Raw genomic sequence first — 18,000 nt, forward strand, 5'->3', positions numbered from 1 at the left:
GAAAAAATTTCTTTAAATAGTTGAATGACAGAGTTGGATAGAGTATAAGAAATAATACTTATCAATAATAATTTTCAAAATAAAAATGGTAAATTTTGCTTTATCTTTCCAGGATGTATTTAAAGTTGTTTTTCTCCTTGAAAGTGAGAATAAACATTATATACCCCTGTAGGTTTCTATCTAGTTTGCCTGTTAATTTCCTTGTAATTTAATATCCTAGTGAAACTGGAAATACAAAGAAGGAAAGACATAAATCTAATTAACATTAATCATACTTTAAAGCACAATTGTTGAACAAAGATATAATTACATTTTAAAGCTCAGATAAAAGTGTTTTTATATAGTCTTTATACACCAAATTGAAACCTATACTTTAAAAAACTAGCTTATGCTTTTGACAATTATGTTTTAAATTTTTGTATTTTTAGTGATGTATTTTTAGCTTTAAAGGAACATTCTTTTACATGAAGATAAGTAAAACTATTATAAAATGTTTATATATAAAAAACTAGAGAGTAAAAAAAAGTATTTATCTATATAAAATCATTTAGTTAAAATGTATGCATTGTGATAAATAGTACCCATAAGTTTTTTGGTAATGTTACACTGTAAGAAAAATAATTTTTATTATTGTGTATTATTTTGCAATGTTCAATTGTATAATGAATCCTGAAATTCATTTTAGAATGAAACACCACACGGTGGCAGCGTTTACTAAGAAATTGCTGAAGTATGGGGTCATCACAGGGTTGAATGTCCTCTATGCTGCTGTACCCTTTTGTGTCTGCAAAATTGGTCATCTATTTCAACTGTTAAAAATGAATACTGGATTCTTAAGGGTGGAAATGGTAGATATTTTTTATTTATAAACTGTTTTATGTATTCAAAGCCTAGTGTGGTACATTTCATAGCAGTGAAAAAACATAGACAATATTGGATTTAGTTTGCTGATTTGTATTTTGTACATGTGCTTACAGATAAAAACAAACAAACAAACAAACACCAGAAGAAAGTGAAGAATAAGTATTAGCTAGAGGTTAGAATTTGCCACCAAGGTGTATTTTAAATATTCAGAACAGTGGTTAGGTGAACAGCAGTGGGATGAACATTCCAATGAGTATTTTAAAATGGGAAGCCATTTAAGCATGAATATAGTGGACTAATACCCACAAACCACTGAAAGCTGAAGGACGAGACTAAGGAAATGATGACACAGAACCTCTCTCCTCCTTTCTTGACTATTACACTCCCATCTTTGCCAAATACCCGTCACTGAATATTTCCTTGCCTGTTGAAATAATGAGTTCAACTGTTGAGACCTTAAAATACACATATATTTGGAAACATTTTCTTCATTTTTCACTTGGTTCTGTAGTAGGATAGCTTATACGCCTATCCTGCACAAAGCTGTGACTAAATTGCTACTAGGTTTTCTGATCTTAAGACTCTTAAAATAATGCAAATAATGCCCTTCTGCATTTATGTCATTTGTGCATTTAATTATTCCATAAAACCAGTTACGAACTGCTAGATTTGTTTTAAGAAAAGGCAATTTTTACAAGTAATATAAAATTATTTCTGTGTGAAGGAATAAAAGGTGAATGCCCTGGTGGCTAGTACACAAACTCCAACAGGTCAGGGATCTTCATTTGTTGGGTTCACTGATGTATCCAAGCACCTCCAAAGTGTTTGATGTGAAGCAGGTGCTCAATAAATATCATGAGTAAATGAAACAGAAATCTGTGAACTTCTAGCAAAGTAACCAAATCAAAAAGCTTTTTTTTTTTGGATGAGGAATATAATGAAAGATGGCATGACATTGAAATAGGACCTAGAAGAATGAATAAATAATTCATTTCATTTCTAAAATATAATTCCAATTTCTGGGTCTTCAGTAAATAGAAAATAAAAATTTGTTATAAAATTTTAAAGTCACATAGAGTAGGAGTTAACTGGAAATTGTAATTCAATAATCATCATATGTAAAATAAAGATATTGATCATAACCTCTATGAAGTTACATTGTAAGAATTATTTGGAGGATTTTTTTTTTTTTTTTACACAAAGACATAAAGAACAGTACAAAGTTATGGGTAGGAATGAAGAGTGAGTGAATTTCGAACATTAATATTAATATGACCTGAATTGTGCCTTCTGGCTGTTAGAGCTTAAGGACTTTAATGCCCTTACTTCAGTGTTGTTGGAATGATGCCAGTGATAAATGCTGGCATAATACTTAGGGGCTAACTAATGACAATTTATTGACTTACTTAACTTTAATTATTTATCTCTTATTATTTACTCTATTTTGGTTGCTGTTCAGTTAGGCAGCTGTTTATTTTTATTATTTTTCTCTTTGATGATAAAATCCTCTCACTAATGAATCCCTCTCACTTGGATGGATATACGGAAGCTTTTTGCAAGTGGGTGGGGACAAAAAATTATAGTTTCCAGTCTCTGGCATGATAGTTATAGGTGAGGAGCACGCACACACTTCTTCCTGTTTGCTTTCCCATCTGTTTCTTTCTTTGTCCATTGGCCTCTGTTGACCTCTTGTTCTCATCCACCTCTATAAGCTGGCTCTCATATTCTTCTCCCTTCTTCCTTAGAAATGATCGATTCCAAGGCAGCCTCATTTGAACAATAGCCTTTACATCTTAATGGTAGGAATTCCAAAAACCAAAAGAATACAATTCTTGTGAGACATACTGCTTAAGAGCACAGACTCGAGCTGACTTTCTGGACTGGACATCCAACTCTACCACTGCCAGCTGTGTAATTTTAGGCAAATTACTTAACCTCTTTGTGCCTTGGTTTTCTCATGTGTAAAATAGTAGCTAACTGATGGCAGAATTGAATGAATTGTATAGGTAAAACTTCTAGAAGAGTGCCTGGTGCATAGCTAGCATTATTTGATTGTTGGCTTTGTTTGGGGCAGGATTTTTAGTACCATTGTGTGGGAGAGGTTGTAAGGACATTAGAGTTTCCTAACATTTGTAACTTTATATCACTAATAAGGTACTTGCTTTATCTGAGAATATGGCCTCAGGACTATACAAGTATTTGAAAGATTTTTTTTTTTTTCTCCACAAAGAAATGAGAAGCAGTATAAAGTCATGGTAGAACTGAATAATCAGTGACTTTTTAACACTAATATTAATATAACCTGAATTGTGCCTTCTGGCTTTTGGAGCTAGAGGATTTTGACACTCTGACTCAGTTATCATTTGAATGATGCCAGCACTAAATTCTGGGGTAATACTTAAGGATTAACTATGCAACTGTAACCTGGATTGGGTTATTATCACATGCTCTTTCTGGTTTTGAAAGAGTTTAAGAGGTAACAGGTTTTTGGCCAGAAAACTTCCTTTAATTCACAGAAATGAATACTATAAAAGTGTTTAAAGCTTTATTATACTGAAGCAATTTCTAATATTAAGAAATTAATCATATATTACTCCTCAAAATATTTTTCTAATAAGCAGTCACAAAATTTGCTACAGATAGATATATACTCACATATGTTTCTGATATTTAAACATAATGCTACAACTTCTCTAGAACATACTGGTGATCAAATGTGAATTTTTCTTTTAGGAGAAAAATTGATGCTTAATGTTATTATTCTTATTTGTATTTTTTCTATATTAAAAAATTTAACTATTTTCAGTTGACATTAACTTGGCCTTTCTACAAAATATGTTCTGTATTATTAAGATAATTTTATGTCAATTTGCTTATATTTATAGTTGCTAAATCTGTAACTTTCTAGTGCTTTTTTTTTTTTTTTTTCAAAAAAAGAGGGTCATGATTCAGGATCTGGGTGAAATTAGAGCAATAATATTCATGGAGAATTTGAAATAGTAGAAAAATAGAGAACAATGACTTATGCTTATCTATATCCTGGTGGCAAACTAAAACACGGAGACTATGTCCTAAGTCATAGCCAATCTTCTTCTCAGGACTAATTACATGATTTCTAGGGCCCAGTTCAAAATAAAAATGCAGTGTCCCTTGTTATTGAATTACTAAGAGTTTCAAGATGGCAATGTCAGAGCATTAAGCTCAGCACAGAACAAACATCCATAAAGATGGCCCTTGTCCTCATATTGTGCCTGCAAAGTGTGGTAGGCTTTGAATTGCCCTTCCTTGCTCCTTCCTCTCAGAGAACAAATATCTTCAAAAATAAATGAGGTTTCTTTAAACCAAAGTTTAAAGAAAGTAGACACTGAGAACCTAATCTGTGATTACTTCCTTTGTGGTTTTAAAGTATGTTCTTAATACCAAATAGATGGTGTCTATTTATATTTGAGTAGATTCTGACAATACTCCAAATATTAAGTGTCTGCCATTCAAAAGGGCTTGGGAAAACTAGGAGTTTATTATTTCCTTAACTAACTCATTCACTTCTGTGAATCAGTGAAATGTTGCAGACTATTTACAATTTCATGAAAACATAAACAGTATGGCTAATACTCCAAATCACGAGGCAACCTGTTTTGATTGCTAACAGTTTTATCAGTGCTCTTCATGCCGTAGACCATGCTGTTAGCCATACATGGAAAAGCATATATAAAACTCAAAGTGCTATCTATTTTGGAATTCTTTTAGTGCTATTTTTCCCCATAGGAAACACACTTTCTTCCCTCTTTGCCAAATAGGGCGTATGCTATATCCAGTTGCTTTTTTTGTAGTAACATATTGAGCTCATGAACTTTGGAATCATTTCATTAATATAGGCTGAATGTTATTGGAACTGAAATACGTTAAAGATAGGAAATGCTGTGTTATATTTTCAGCATTATTGGTATAAATGAAAACCTTGGTTCTATAGCTTCTCATTTCCATTTTTTCTCATCTTGCTTAGGTAATTTCACATGCAAAATGAGAAAATGTAAATTTTTTGTATTATGTAAAAGTTAAAGTACCATTTAATTGTATGCTCATTTATGAATTAGTGGTTATGAATTTAAGTCCATACATTATAATTCTGGCTTATAAATAATGATCTCAGATAGAGGTAAGATGCCCCACTTAGGTGGCATGTGTTCTGGATACATTGGATGGACTAATTCTATGCCAATACCAAGTCATCTCCAAGTCGACTCCTGTGGATATGCATTAAGGCATCCAGGTGGCCAGTGTAATAACTTAGTCCAGAATTGATGTGGGTCACTAAATCAGATAAGAATGACATAAAAGTTGGAAGATTAGAGTTCAGCAAATATAAATCCCTAGAGGGATCTATCTATCTATCTATCTATCTATCTATCTATCTCAGTCAGTTTAGAGAATGATTAACAAATAAATCATAAATGTTTATGATCACGTCCAAATCTACCCTCTCTACTCTGAATGTGTTACAATACTTGTGCTTAATAATTTAACACAGAAGCAACAGAAACTTTGTAACTAGTAATCTACACAATAGCTTCTATTAATTAAATTATCCATTAACATTTGTGTCATTATTAGAAACTGGAAAATTAAATTAAAGCCAGCAATTTTTAATTGATACTACAGGTAAAGTATGTTTGGACTTGTGTTTAATAGAGCAGGGAGACTGAGGTATGTATAACACAAATTAAACAGTTATGCAGTTATTAGGCTAATATGTAGCAAAAGAGTTAATAATAAATACTAGTTTGGGACACTGGTTGTTTAGTTCCATGTAAAACAAGAAAAACACAGAGTTGAAATTTGAAAGTAATGCCACATTGTATCTGGTTCACAGTGACCACTTAATACATATTTGTTAAATCTGATGACAGACAAGAATTTCTGAGGTTTTGGTTCACATTTTAAGAGTTAACCAGCAAAATCTCCCTCTTTCCTGCTGTATATTCCCTTACTTACACTAATGCTCCCTTTTTACTTTAATTCTATCAGATTCTAAATTTAATAATTATGCATATTAATTTTCACTATATCCATCACAAGGCTTAAAACACAGTTGAGGCTGGGCGTGGTGGCTCACGCCTGTAATTCCAACACTTTGGGAGGTTGAGGTGGGTGGATCATTTGAGGTCATGAGTTTGAGACCGGCTTGGCCAACATGGTAAAACCCTGTCTCTACTAAAAATACAAAAAAATTACCTGGGCATGGTGGTGGGTACCTGTAATCCCATCTATTCATGAGGCTAAGGCAGGAGAATCACTTGAACCCAGGAGGCAGACATTGCAGTGAGCCAAGATTGCGCTATTGCACTCCAGCCTGGGTGACAGAGAGACTCTGCCTCAAAAACAAACAAACAAACAAACAAAAAACTCCAAAAACAAAAAACAAACAAAAAACAACAACAAAAAACAAACAAAAAAACAAAAACAAAAAAAACTGTATACACACACACACACACACACAAAACCAAAAAACCACCACACACAATTGAGTTCCATTCTTAACATTAACTGACAAAATGACCTGAGAAGTCAACCTTTTAGCAGCTTAGGCTGGTAGTAAGAAAGTTTTGTGACTCTAATCAGGATATATTACTCACTGTTCATAACACCTTCTTAAGCTATCATAATAGAGTGAATCTCTAAATTTGCAAAAAGGTAAACACAAAACATGAAAAGCATTGAATATTAGGGAAATCTTTGAATCTAACATTTGTTCCTAGATATTTACATTTTTCACCTGTAAATACCTCAGTTGACTTACTTCATTATGTCTACTTTTTTCCCTAGAAATTAACAGTTTACATTTTTGAGTATTTGGCACTTTTCATAGAGTAATTAAAATTTATCTATCGGAGAAGAAGATTCACTTTTCTTAACCCCACGTTTGTCAAAATGAAGACTTAAAAACTAGCACATAAGTAAATAATGCAACTACATGAAAGTCTCTCTTCTAAATGCCAATTTATAGATTATGGGTTAACTAACACTCCCAGCTTCCTTATAAAACAAACTTGACTAATACTCAGGACAAGCAAAATGAGAGTAGTTAATAGCTACTCCTTTGTAAGTTTATATTTTCTGCTAGCCCCAGTTGTGCTATGAGTCAAATTTGAAGTCACTTGTTAATTTGTGAACCAAGAAACATGCACACACAAAAAGGAAAGCTATTATTTTTATTAAAATAATTTGAATGCTTTTGGAAAACAAGCAATACAAATTGGATGAAAAAATGCTATTGATTTAAGTAGGGGAAAACAACTGTAAGGGGTGGGGAAAAATCTGGAAATCTAGAATTTGGAACTCTAATTTTGTGGATTTCTTTCCCCAAAGTTCTCCTTTCATTTTAAAGAAGCTAAAATTGGAAAACACAGATATGGTGTTATGGCTGTGGAAAAATGCAAGAAAAACATTACAGAATTATAATCAGTGGACACATCCTCTAAGGTTCTTCCTTCTCTCTAGCTTTTGGGATCTTAGTCTGTTAGAGTGGATACTGTTGTGGAGGGCAGAATAAAACAGTTTTGTCTGATAAATATCCTTTCCAATCTTTTTGTATTATACCTCTGTTAAAGCCTTTCATCTTTAGGGGTTGTACCTGATTATTTTATAAATATTCTATGTATATATGAAAAATGCATATTCTCTGTTCAAAGGATGAAAAATTCTCTGTATTAAATCAAACTTATTGATTGACTTCTTATATTACGCATGACTTTACCCTTTTTTGTTTTCTGCTAGATTTGTTGCATTCTGAAAAGAGTACATGAGTCACTATACATTTTGTTTTTAAAAACAATATATTTAGATTATCTGTTTTATGTTCCATACAAATTTAAGACAAATTGTATTTGCTATTACTACCCAATGTCGCTCTCTCTCTCTCTCTCTCTCTCTTTTTTTTTTTTCCTGATTACTGGTTTTATTATTTATAAAAGGAAAATTGTGCCCAGCTTGGTCCATGTAAGGTAATTCAAAATCTCTTTCTAGAAAGAAATTTGCATTCTTGAAAATGCTTAAGCAATTTTCTGACAGGTTTTAATAAGATTAAGATCCCTTCTTGAAAACTAATTACCCATGGGCCTGGCTGACTGTCCATCAGGAGCCTCAACATCATCAACCAGGTGTTCCTTTCCTTTCTCCCTGTTCCTTCTTTTTTCTTTAATCATATATGACTCAGTATTTAACCACTCTTTTTTTTTTTTCTTAAAAAAGTAAATATCTGTACCAAATAAGAAGTGTTTTAATTGGCCTGTTTTAGGTCTCTTTCCTTATAGAAAGTTTGAGATAAAACTTTGACAAATACTCATATCAAGTTTTCTGAAAAGATTTTTGCCGGTTTAAAAGATATCATATCTGATTTTCATATAACCATGCCTGTTGTCTTTTTTCCCCATTTGCCTTATAAATTTGCTCAATGTTTTGCTTTCAATCATTTAAAAATAAATTTAAGTGCCTAATTTTGGTATATAGCTTTTATAGCTGGCATTAGGTTTTGTAGTTTCTGATGGTCTTTGCTTTTAATGTCACATAAATATGTTAATGTTTAGTATTATAACTGATATACTTGATTTTATTCCTTCTATTCTAATTTGTATTTATTTTTTCCTTTTTTTCTCTTTTAGAAAAACTGTCCTTAGAAAAAGATCTGAAAATATGACAAAGGGATTGCTGTGTCCTGTCCATTCTGTGGAGTCTTGAGCCATGTTCTAGCTGGCCCAGTCTGCAATTGTCAGCCTCTCTAGGGATGCCATACTTGAATCTCCTTGAGTGCCCTAATATTTTTTCTATTATAGTTGCCACCTATCTCTTTTGGCACCTATCTCTATGGGCTGGCCATGTGTTCTTTTTACTCTGACTCTCCAGCACACTCTGGCTGCTAACTCATCGGTTGGATTGCTACTTTTTCTTTGCTGACTTTTTGGTTGATGAACTTCAAGCACTGGGTGTCCTACAAGTGGTAAGAGGTGAAGTGACCTTCTGCCAGGAGATGGTGGCAGGGAGTCCATTGAGGCATCCCTCTATTCCCTGATCTCGTCATACCTGCTCAGCCTTAGGGAAGCAAAGATTCAGCCAACCCACTGCTCAGTCAACTCATCCATAGATCTCCATAGGTTAAACTATTTCACGGGTCTGTTGTTTTGTGATCCTCACTCTCAGGTTTCAAGACTCTTCTTTAGGTGTTCAGTGAGTCACCAGGGCGTGGGGACAATAAGGAATATTGCCAATTTTCTTCCACAGGGAGCTCCTCAGAGCCCACAACTTCATTTCATTTCAGCTCTTATGAAACTCAACCTCTTTTTATTTATTTTTATTTTTTTTGTAATTGGTCAAAAGTAGATAATTCAGAGCTAGGGCTAGAAACTTGCACTAGAGGCTAGAGGTTTCTAGAGACTTGTTCAGGTTATTATCTTTTCAGAATTTCCTTCTGTACTCAGGTTTTGATTTTAAAAGCCAAGATTTTAGATTATTTTGTTCTCTAGTTTACCTACTGACAATACTCAAACAATAGGTGCCCTCTTGTCCCAAGTTGGTGGAGGGCTACCAGAGAAACAGAAAGGAAAAAAAAAAGAAGCATATTAATGAACACTTTATAATTAATGAACACTTACTGCCCTGGCATTAATGAATAAATAGGCTGGGGATATTGAGGGATACGTTAAAGCAAGGAAAAATAGAACATATAGCTGTAAAGCCAAATGGCAATCAAGAAAAGCGGGAAGATTGTTTTCATCATACCATTTGGGGAACTCCATTAATCAGTAGAGCGACATCTGCAGAAACTCTGATGGTTATCTGATACCTAAAATCCTAAACTCTGTTCCAGCTCAGCCACAAGTGAACTGGGTGATTTGGGAGTAGATATTTGAAGTTTTTTCGTTTAATATTCCATCTCCAAAATAAGATATTTAATCATATTAGCCTTTGAAATTCTAGCTAAGTCCAAATTCAATGACAATTCTTGATAGATCATATATTCAGACACATACATTTGGAGATGCATGCACACATTTTTCTTTCCTCTGCAACTCAGCTTCCCTGTTGGGGATGGATTGGTTTCTGGACTGGAAGTGATAAAAAGGAGGTACCCTTCTGGCTCAATATAGTCCAGCTATATATAACTTACAACAATACATCTAGTAGCACTCCCAAGTGTGAAACATGCTGCCTCTGGATACACACCTGACCTGTAAAAAAGAGGTCATCATATGTTTATCTGGTGGTAGCATTTTTCACACTTGGGAATGCTGTTAGCTGCTTTTACTGAGTGACATAAACCCTGCCAGCTTTGAGTGGGACTCAGAGCAAAGAAGTGCTCTGTAGTAGGTCCATGGTAAGGTGCAAGCAGCCTTGATGTGTGGGCCATATGGCCTGACAGATCCAGTGCTATTAGAGGAACCTGTGGTAGGAAAAGATACTGTGTAAAATTGCTGGCTAGATCTGGTAGGATAACTGCAATAGACCCCCAGTGTTCAGGGGCAAGGCCATGCTATCTGCAGTAGACAGTCATACGGCTTTCAGAAGTATAGTTCCTGTTGTGTTGCTGGACCCTAGTTGAAACAGCACTCCTGACAATGGGACACCAAGTGACCCTATGACCAGAGCTTCCCATTATAAGCTGGTTTCTGTTAGACCCTCTACATGATGAACTGTCAGCAGTTTATACTCAGAAGGAAGTGGTACGTCTGGAGTCAGTCATAAGCAGGGCCAGAGTTCATAAGATGTTTGAATGAGTGGCCCAGCCGTCCATGATATCTATTGCTGTTCCACTGATGCCTCTCCTTCAATTAACTATTGCAGCTGCTGTACCAGTTAAAGCAGTCTATGATCGCTTACCCAGAAGGGAACAGGTGAAGCTTGGTTCATAGATGGACTTACTCATTATGTGGTGCAACCTAGAAATATATTACCATTGCATTACAAACATATCTGAGAGTGGCCCTGAAATACAGTAGGGGCATGGAAAATTCTCCCAATGAACAAAGCTGTAGGCTTGAGTAAAATATATATGTGAACTCATTAACAGAGGTGAATAGTTTGGCTGTCTGGTCAGGGGCATAGAAAATGAAATATTGGGCTGGAAGCATGTGGTTAGACCCAAGAAACCTTAGAGAGCTTGAGTGTAAATTGTGAAGATCTTTGTATCAAATGGTTGTAATAATCCATCATGGAATAAGCACTAAACAATCAAGCAGATGAACCAGCCATCTTTTTCATCCACCAACCATGTGCTGGCACAATGAACAGCATGAACAATGAATAGCATGACCATGGCAGCAGGGATGAAAGCTATGCATGGGCTCAACAGTGTGGCCTCCCTCTTACCAAGACTGATCTAGCTCCTACTATTGCTAAAGATTCAATCTGCTGGCAACAGAGACCAAAGATGATTCCCTACTCTGGCACCATCTTTCTAGGGGAGATACCAGTCACTGGTGTCAACTTAATATATTAGACCCCTTGTATCCTGGAAGGAGAATGAATCATCTTGACAGAAATAGACACATATTATGGTTTTTCGTTCCAGTCTGCAGGACTTCAACCAGAGTCTCTGAGAGTGGGCGGAGTGTTTATTCCATGGCTCAGAATATAGCATGATATTCAAGGATGCACTTTACAGAAGGAAGTGTGACCTTGGGAATATAAACATGGAGTCTACTAGCCCCATCACATACCACTCCATAGAGAAGCTGATGGCCAGACAGAGTGATAGAATTGTCTTTTAAAAAGTTTTATCAAGAAATAATTCATGTATCATTAAATTCACTCATTTTAAATGTACAATTCAATGAATTTTAGCGTATTTATGGGTTATTTAACTACGACCACAATTCAATTTAGAATATTTCTATCACTCCAACAAGAAACCTCTTGCTCACTTATAGTCACCACCCATTCCACCCCTGGAAATGCTTTCTGGAGGAATTGTTTATACATCAGTTTAGTGATGATACCTTGCCCTTGCAAAGATAAGATGCCATTCTCTTAGATGCAGAATACACTCTAAATCAATGGCCATGTGTTCTCAGTGGGTATAATACATAGATCTTGGAATCAATGGGTGGAAGTGGGAGTGGATCGTATGAACAGCATCTCAGTAATCTACCTGGGAAATTTGTGCTTTCTCTCACTATAACACCAGATTGTGTGTTTCAATAAATTTTGGTCCCAAGAAGTGGAATGCTTTCACCAGGAAATACATAAAGATTCTCAGTAAACTTTGAGCTATGACTGTTATTCAGTTACTTTAGGTGCCTTTTTTTGTTTTTTGTTTTTTGTTTTTCCACCAAACTGGTAGGGTAAATGGACTTGAAAATCAGGAAGTAGGACTGTTCTTATAAATGGGATCAGTAGAGAATATGATTTAGATCCAAGTGATCCTCTGGGGTGCCTATTGGTAGTAATGCCAAATTTTGACAGTAAGTGGACATGTCCAGCAGCCATGACATGAGAACAGCATAATCCCTAGGATTTCAGTTCTCTCAGAGATGAAAGTCTTGGTCATTCTACTAGGTAAGCCACCTAGAACAGCAGAGGCACTTGCTGAGGATGTGATCAACATGGGATGACTACTGCAGGAAGAATGGTGATTACTAGTTAACCCTGAAACTAGCTGAAGCCATGCAGACTATACTTTGTCCTATTATCATTTTTATTATAATTTTTTTCAGGAAATAGGACCAATCAGAATCATGGAAAACCTGTCTGGAGTAAACTTATATGAAGCAAGTGAATCCAAAAGGGACAATGGTGAACTGCAGTGGATGCTGTAGCTCATTACCCAGAGTCTACCTTCTGGGACAGCAGTCCCTAGCTGCTGAGAGTGTTGCCTGCTGATGGCTCACAGTTGAATCACTCCCCTGCCATTGCCTTCGAAAGGCAACTGCCGTGACCATGGTTATGCTCCATTTCTAGTGGGGAATTTCATATCCAATCAGTGGTCTGTGTGTAGGCACAAAAGTCCAGTCACCTCTACTAATTCAGGATATCTCTGAAGTATTATCTCAGCTCTAGAGCTCTCCATGGGAGTGACTGAGACCTCATAACACAGGATAAGTGCTCCCTTTGCCTAATCCTGCTTCCCTCACTTCACTGGAGGTGGTGTTCCCAAGAGCATTTCCATAAAAACATTTGCACTCAATCTCTGATTCAGAGTCTGTTTTCTACAGATCCTGACCATGTAAAATGATTAATTTGACTTTTAAAATACCAAGGTATGTTAAAACTCGTTTTATCTAAAAAATTGAAGTGAGCAATTGATTAGTAAATGTAATTATAGTAAGCAGTCGAGTTTATTTAGTCCCTCTAGTCTCCCCTGCCTTTTCTTCTTCTTCTTTTTTTTTTTTTTTTTACCTAAGCAAGAGTTCTTTCTTCAAAATATTTTTTAAAAATTGACACATAATAGTTGTACACATTTATGGGGTACATGGTGATGTTATGATACATATACTGTATAGTGATCAGATCAGGATAATCAGCTATCCATCATCTCAAAAATTTATAATTTCTTTTTGTTGGGAACATTCAATATCCTTCTTTTAGTTATTTGAAACTATACAATATATTCTTGTTAACTATACTTACCTTAGACTAGAACACTAGAACTTATTTCTCCTATCTAGTATTTTTTTTTTTTTTTTTTTTTTTTTAGATAGAGTGTTGCTCTATTGCCCAGGCTGGAGTGCAGTGGTGCAGTCTTGGCTCACTGCCACTTCTGCCTCCCAGGTTCAAGTGATTCTCCTACCTCAGCTTCCCAAATAGCTGAGACTACAGGCATGTGCCACTGTGCCTGACTAATTTTTGTATTTTTCGTGGAGATGAAATTTCACTATGTTGGCCGGGCTGGTCTCAAACTCCTGACCTCAATGTGATCCACCCGCCTCGGCCTCCCAAAGTGCTGGGATTACAAGTGTGAGCCACTGTGCCCAGCCTCCTTTCTTGATTTATTAAAACATTGACTCAGTTTTCTAAATCCAAACCTACGAAAGAGTGCTTTTCAGATTGGATGTCTTTTACCTAAGAATACCAATTATCTTGTTTTATTATTAGAATTGACATACTACTAGTAGAACATGGGATCATTAGTGGATTGCAACATTTTATACACTGTTGCAAGTTAAAATCTTTTCCAAGGTCAGCAGTATAATCAATCACGTGGGCAGTTGCTTTTATTCAGTAGATATATGGCTAGATTTGTTATAAGGGACAAATGTCATCAGTTAACTGGATAAGAAGAAGTCTGCTTACAAAGAATGTTGTTAGCATTATGTTCAGAAAAGCTTACAATAACTGGTCTTACTATTAGGAATCTATTACATTATATGTTTATATGTGGAAGTCCAGCACTCAAAAGTTACTTTCTTCTTCTTAAATATGTATCTTTAAATTTGTTAAAACCATGTGATCTGGCACCTTGATTAGTTCATAATTAAGTTAGTAGTCCATAATTTAAAAAATAAAGCTCATGTAACTCTGTGAAACAGTCACACACATGCACAAATACACAAATACACATGCACATCCAAACCGCACATGCTCACATTCACCACAGAATTCCTTATCTAAACATGCTAACATCATAACTACAAACAAAATGCTTATCAGTATACCTATAAAACATAACAAAGACAGTGTGAGTTTGCTACATGAATAAACTACAAATGGAACAGAATGAAGTTCAGAAACAGACCACAGTATGTGTGTTCAACTGATTTATGAAAAAGAACACTGCATATATGGGAAATAATGCTTTATCTTTTCATTAAATGATGCTGGGTTTAATAGATAGCTATAAAAATGAGGACCTTGACTCCTATCTCACCCCATATGCAAGAGTCAATTCTAGATTGATTACTGGGCTAAATGTGTAAAGCAAAACAAAGGGAATTTTAGAACAAAATATAGGTGTACATTTTTTGTGGCCTTGGAATAGGCAAAGAAATATTGAATAGAACATAAAAAGCATTAAGCATAAAAGGAAGAATCGAAAACCTGGATTATATTAAGAATTTCTGTTTGCCAAAGACACCGTAAAGTGGATTAAGGGGAAAGATGTGGACTGGAAGAAAATATTCACACTCCATATATATGATGAAAGACTTCTGTCAAGACTATATAAAGAGAAGGGCTGCAAAGGGGCAGACCAGAGGCATCTGGTGGATGCCTCCTCCAGAAAGAGGAACCAAAATAGCAAGTAAATAATCACACATCGAATAGAGAATCTAAGAGAGAAAACTGGCATTTAACAGAAGTGACAGGAAACACATGAGACACAGAAGGAGAGGGAAGTGAGGCAGCCAGCTCAGTCAGGGTTGTCTGGGAATCCAGAGAGACTTCCCAGTGTGGGGAAAGGGTAAGTGACAGATATCAACTAGTTCACATTCCCACGGCAAACTCCTGCAAACCCAGCCATGGGAGAAACACACATGGCCCCTGAGAATAGCATAAGGATTTGTCTGGAGACCACATGACAACATTGCTCCAGAGAAGGCGCTCATGCCAGGTCCCACACACCCTGAATCCTAGGCAGCTGCAGCATGGTGCCATTCCGAGAGCCCAGCCCCCACCAGATTACATCCTTTTCTAGGGCCTAATATTTCCCACATTTCCACAACCCTAGAGCCCTACTGACATACCCCACATCTATTGGGGGGCTCAACAGCCAAAATCATTCTGAGCAAAAAGAACAAAGCTAGAACTTCATATTAACTGACTTCAAACTGTATTACAAGGCTAAAATAAGCAAAACGGCATGGTTTGTGTTAAAAATAGACACACAGATCAATGGAACAAAATAGAGGATCCAGAAATAAATGTATATATTTACTGTCAATTACTTTTCAACAAAGGTGGCAAGAACATAACTTGGGGGAATGGATGAACTTTTCAATAAATGGTGATGGGAAAACCGGATTTCTAGATGCAGAAGAATGAACTCAGAACCCTATCTCTCATCATAAAGAAAAATCAACTCAAGACAGATTAGAGACTTAAACATAGGACCCCAAACCATAAAACTGCCAGAAGAAACACAGAGGAAATAATCCAGAACATTCATGTAGGCAAATATTTTATGGCTAAGACTTCAAAAGCACAGGAAACAAAAACAAAAATAGAAAAATGGGACTATATTAAACTAAGAAGCCTCTGCACAGCACAGGAAACAATCAACAGAGTGGAGATACAACCTATTGGATCAGAGAAAATATTTGCAAATTATTCATCTGACAAGGGGTGAATATCCAGATTATACAAGGAACTCAACTAAACAAACAAACAAAAAGTAATAATTCCAATAGAAAGTGGGCAAAGGATATAAATAGAAGATTCTCAAAAGAGGGCATACATGTGGCTAACAGTTATATTTAAAAAATACTCAATGTCGCCCTTTTACCCCGCTTTAGCGCCGCTGGGCCTGCAGGTCTCTGTTGAGCCGCGGACGCGGGTCTCTGTTCCGCAGGATGGGGTTTGTTAAAGTTGTTAAGAATAAGGCCTACTTTAAGAGATACCAAGTGAAATTTAGAAGACGACGAGAGGGTAAAACTGATTACTATGCTCGGAAACGATTGGTGATACAGGATAAAAATAAACACAACACACCCAAATACAGGATGATAGTTTGTGTAACAGAGATATCATTTGTCAGATTGCTTATGCCCGTATAGAGGGGGATATGATAGTCTGTGCAGCATATGCACACGAACTGCCAAAATATGGTGTGAAGGTTGGCCTGACAAACTATGCTGCAGCATATTGTACTGGCCTGCTGCTGGCCCGCAGGCTTCTCCATAGGTTTGGCATGGACAAGATCTATGAAGGTCAAGTGGAGGTGACTGGCGATGAATACAATGTAGAAAGCATTGATGGTCAGCCAGGTGCCTTTACCTGCTATTTGGATGCAGGCCTTGCCAGAACTACCACTGGCAATAAAGTTTTTGGCGCCCTGAAGGGAGCTGTGGATGGAGGCTTGTCTATCCCTCACAGTACCAAACGATTCCCTGGTTATGATTCTGAACGCAAGGAATTTAATGCAGAAGTACACCGGAAGCACATCATGGACCAGAATGTTGCAGATGACATGCGCTACTTAATGGAAGAAGATGAAGATGCTTACAAGAAACAGTTCTCTCAATACATAAAGAACAGTGCAACTCCAGACATGATGGAGGAGATGTATAAGAAAGCTCACGCTGCTATACGAGAGAATCCAGTCTATGAAAAGAAGCCCAAGAAAGAAGTTAAAAAGAAGAGGTGGGACCGTCCCAAAATGTCTCTTGCTCAGAAGAAGGATCGGGTAGCACAAAAGAAGTCAAGCTTCCTCAGAGCTCAGGAGCGGGCTGCTGAGAGCTAAACCAAACAATTTTCCATGATGATTTTTCAGATAAAGATAATAAACTTACAGACAGAAACTAAAAAAAAAAAAAAAAATACTCAATGTCACTAATCATCAGAAAAATGGAAATCAAACCACAATAGGATACTATCATTAAAAACACAAAAATAAGAGGTGCTCATGAGGATGCAGAGAAAAGAGAAACTTCTCTTATACACTGTTGGCTGGAATGTGTATTAGTGCAGCTACTATGAAGAACAGTATGGAGATTTCTCAAAAAACTAAAAATAGAATTACAATATGATCTAGCATTCCCACTACTGGGAATTTATTCAAAGGGAAGGAAATAAATTATATTAAAGCAATACTAGCACCCCTATGTTTATTGCAGCACTAGTCACAATAACAAAGATATGGAATCAACCTGTGACCATCAATGGATGAATAAATAAAGAAAATGGGCATATAAAGAGTGGAATACTATTCAATCATAAAAAAAAGAATGAAATCATTTTTGTAGCAACTTGGATGGAATTGGAGGTCATTATGTAAAGCGATATAAGCCAGGCACAGAAAGACAAACTTTACATGTTCTTACTCATATGTGGAAGCTAAAGGAGTTGACCTCATGGAGTTAGAGTAGATTGATAGATTAGAGGCTAGGCCGGTTGTGTGTGTGTTCATGGGTAGAAGGGATGAAGAGAAGATGGTTAATAGGTATGAACATAGAGTTGAACAGAAGGAATAAACTCCAATCTTAGCAGAGTAGA

General features: G+C 36.0%; 1 pseudogene; it reads left to right on the forward strand.

The window, feature by feature from the left end:
* Positions 1–16,304: 16,304 nt before the first annotated feature.
* On the forward strand, positions 16,305–17,328 carry LOC103224210 (large ribosomal subunit protein uL18 pseudogene; annotated as a pseudogene).
* The last annotated feature ends 672 nt before the right edge of the window (positions 17,329–18,000 follow it).

Source organism: Chlorocebus sabaeus, chromosome 4 (assembly GCF_047675955.1).
Source record: "Chlorocebus sabaeus isolate Y175 chromosome 4, mChlSab1.0.hap1, whole genome shotgun sequence".
In the NCBI taxonomy this organism is placed as follows: Eukaryota; Metazoa; Chordata; class Mammalia; order Primates; family Cercopithecidae; genus Chlorocebus; species Chlorocebus sabaeus.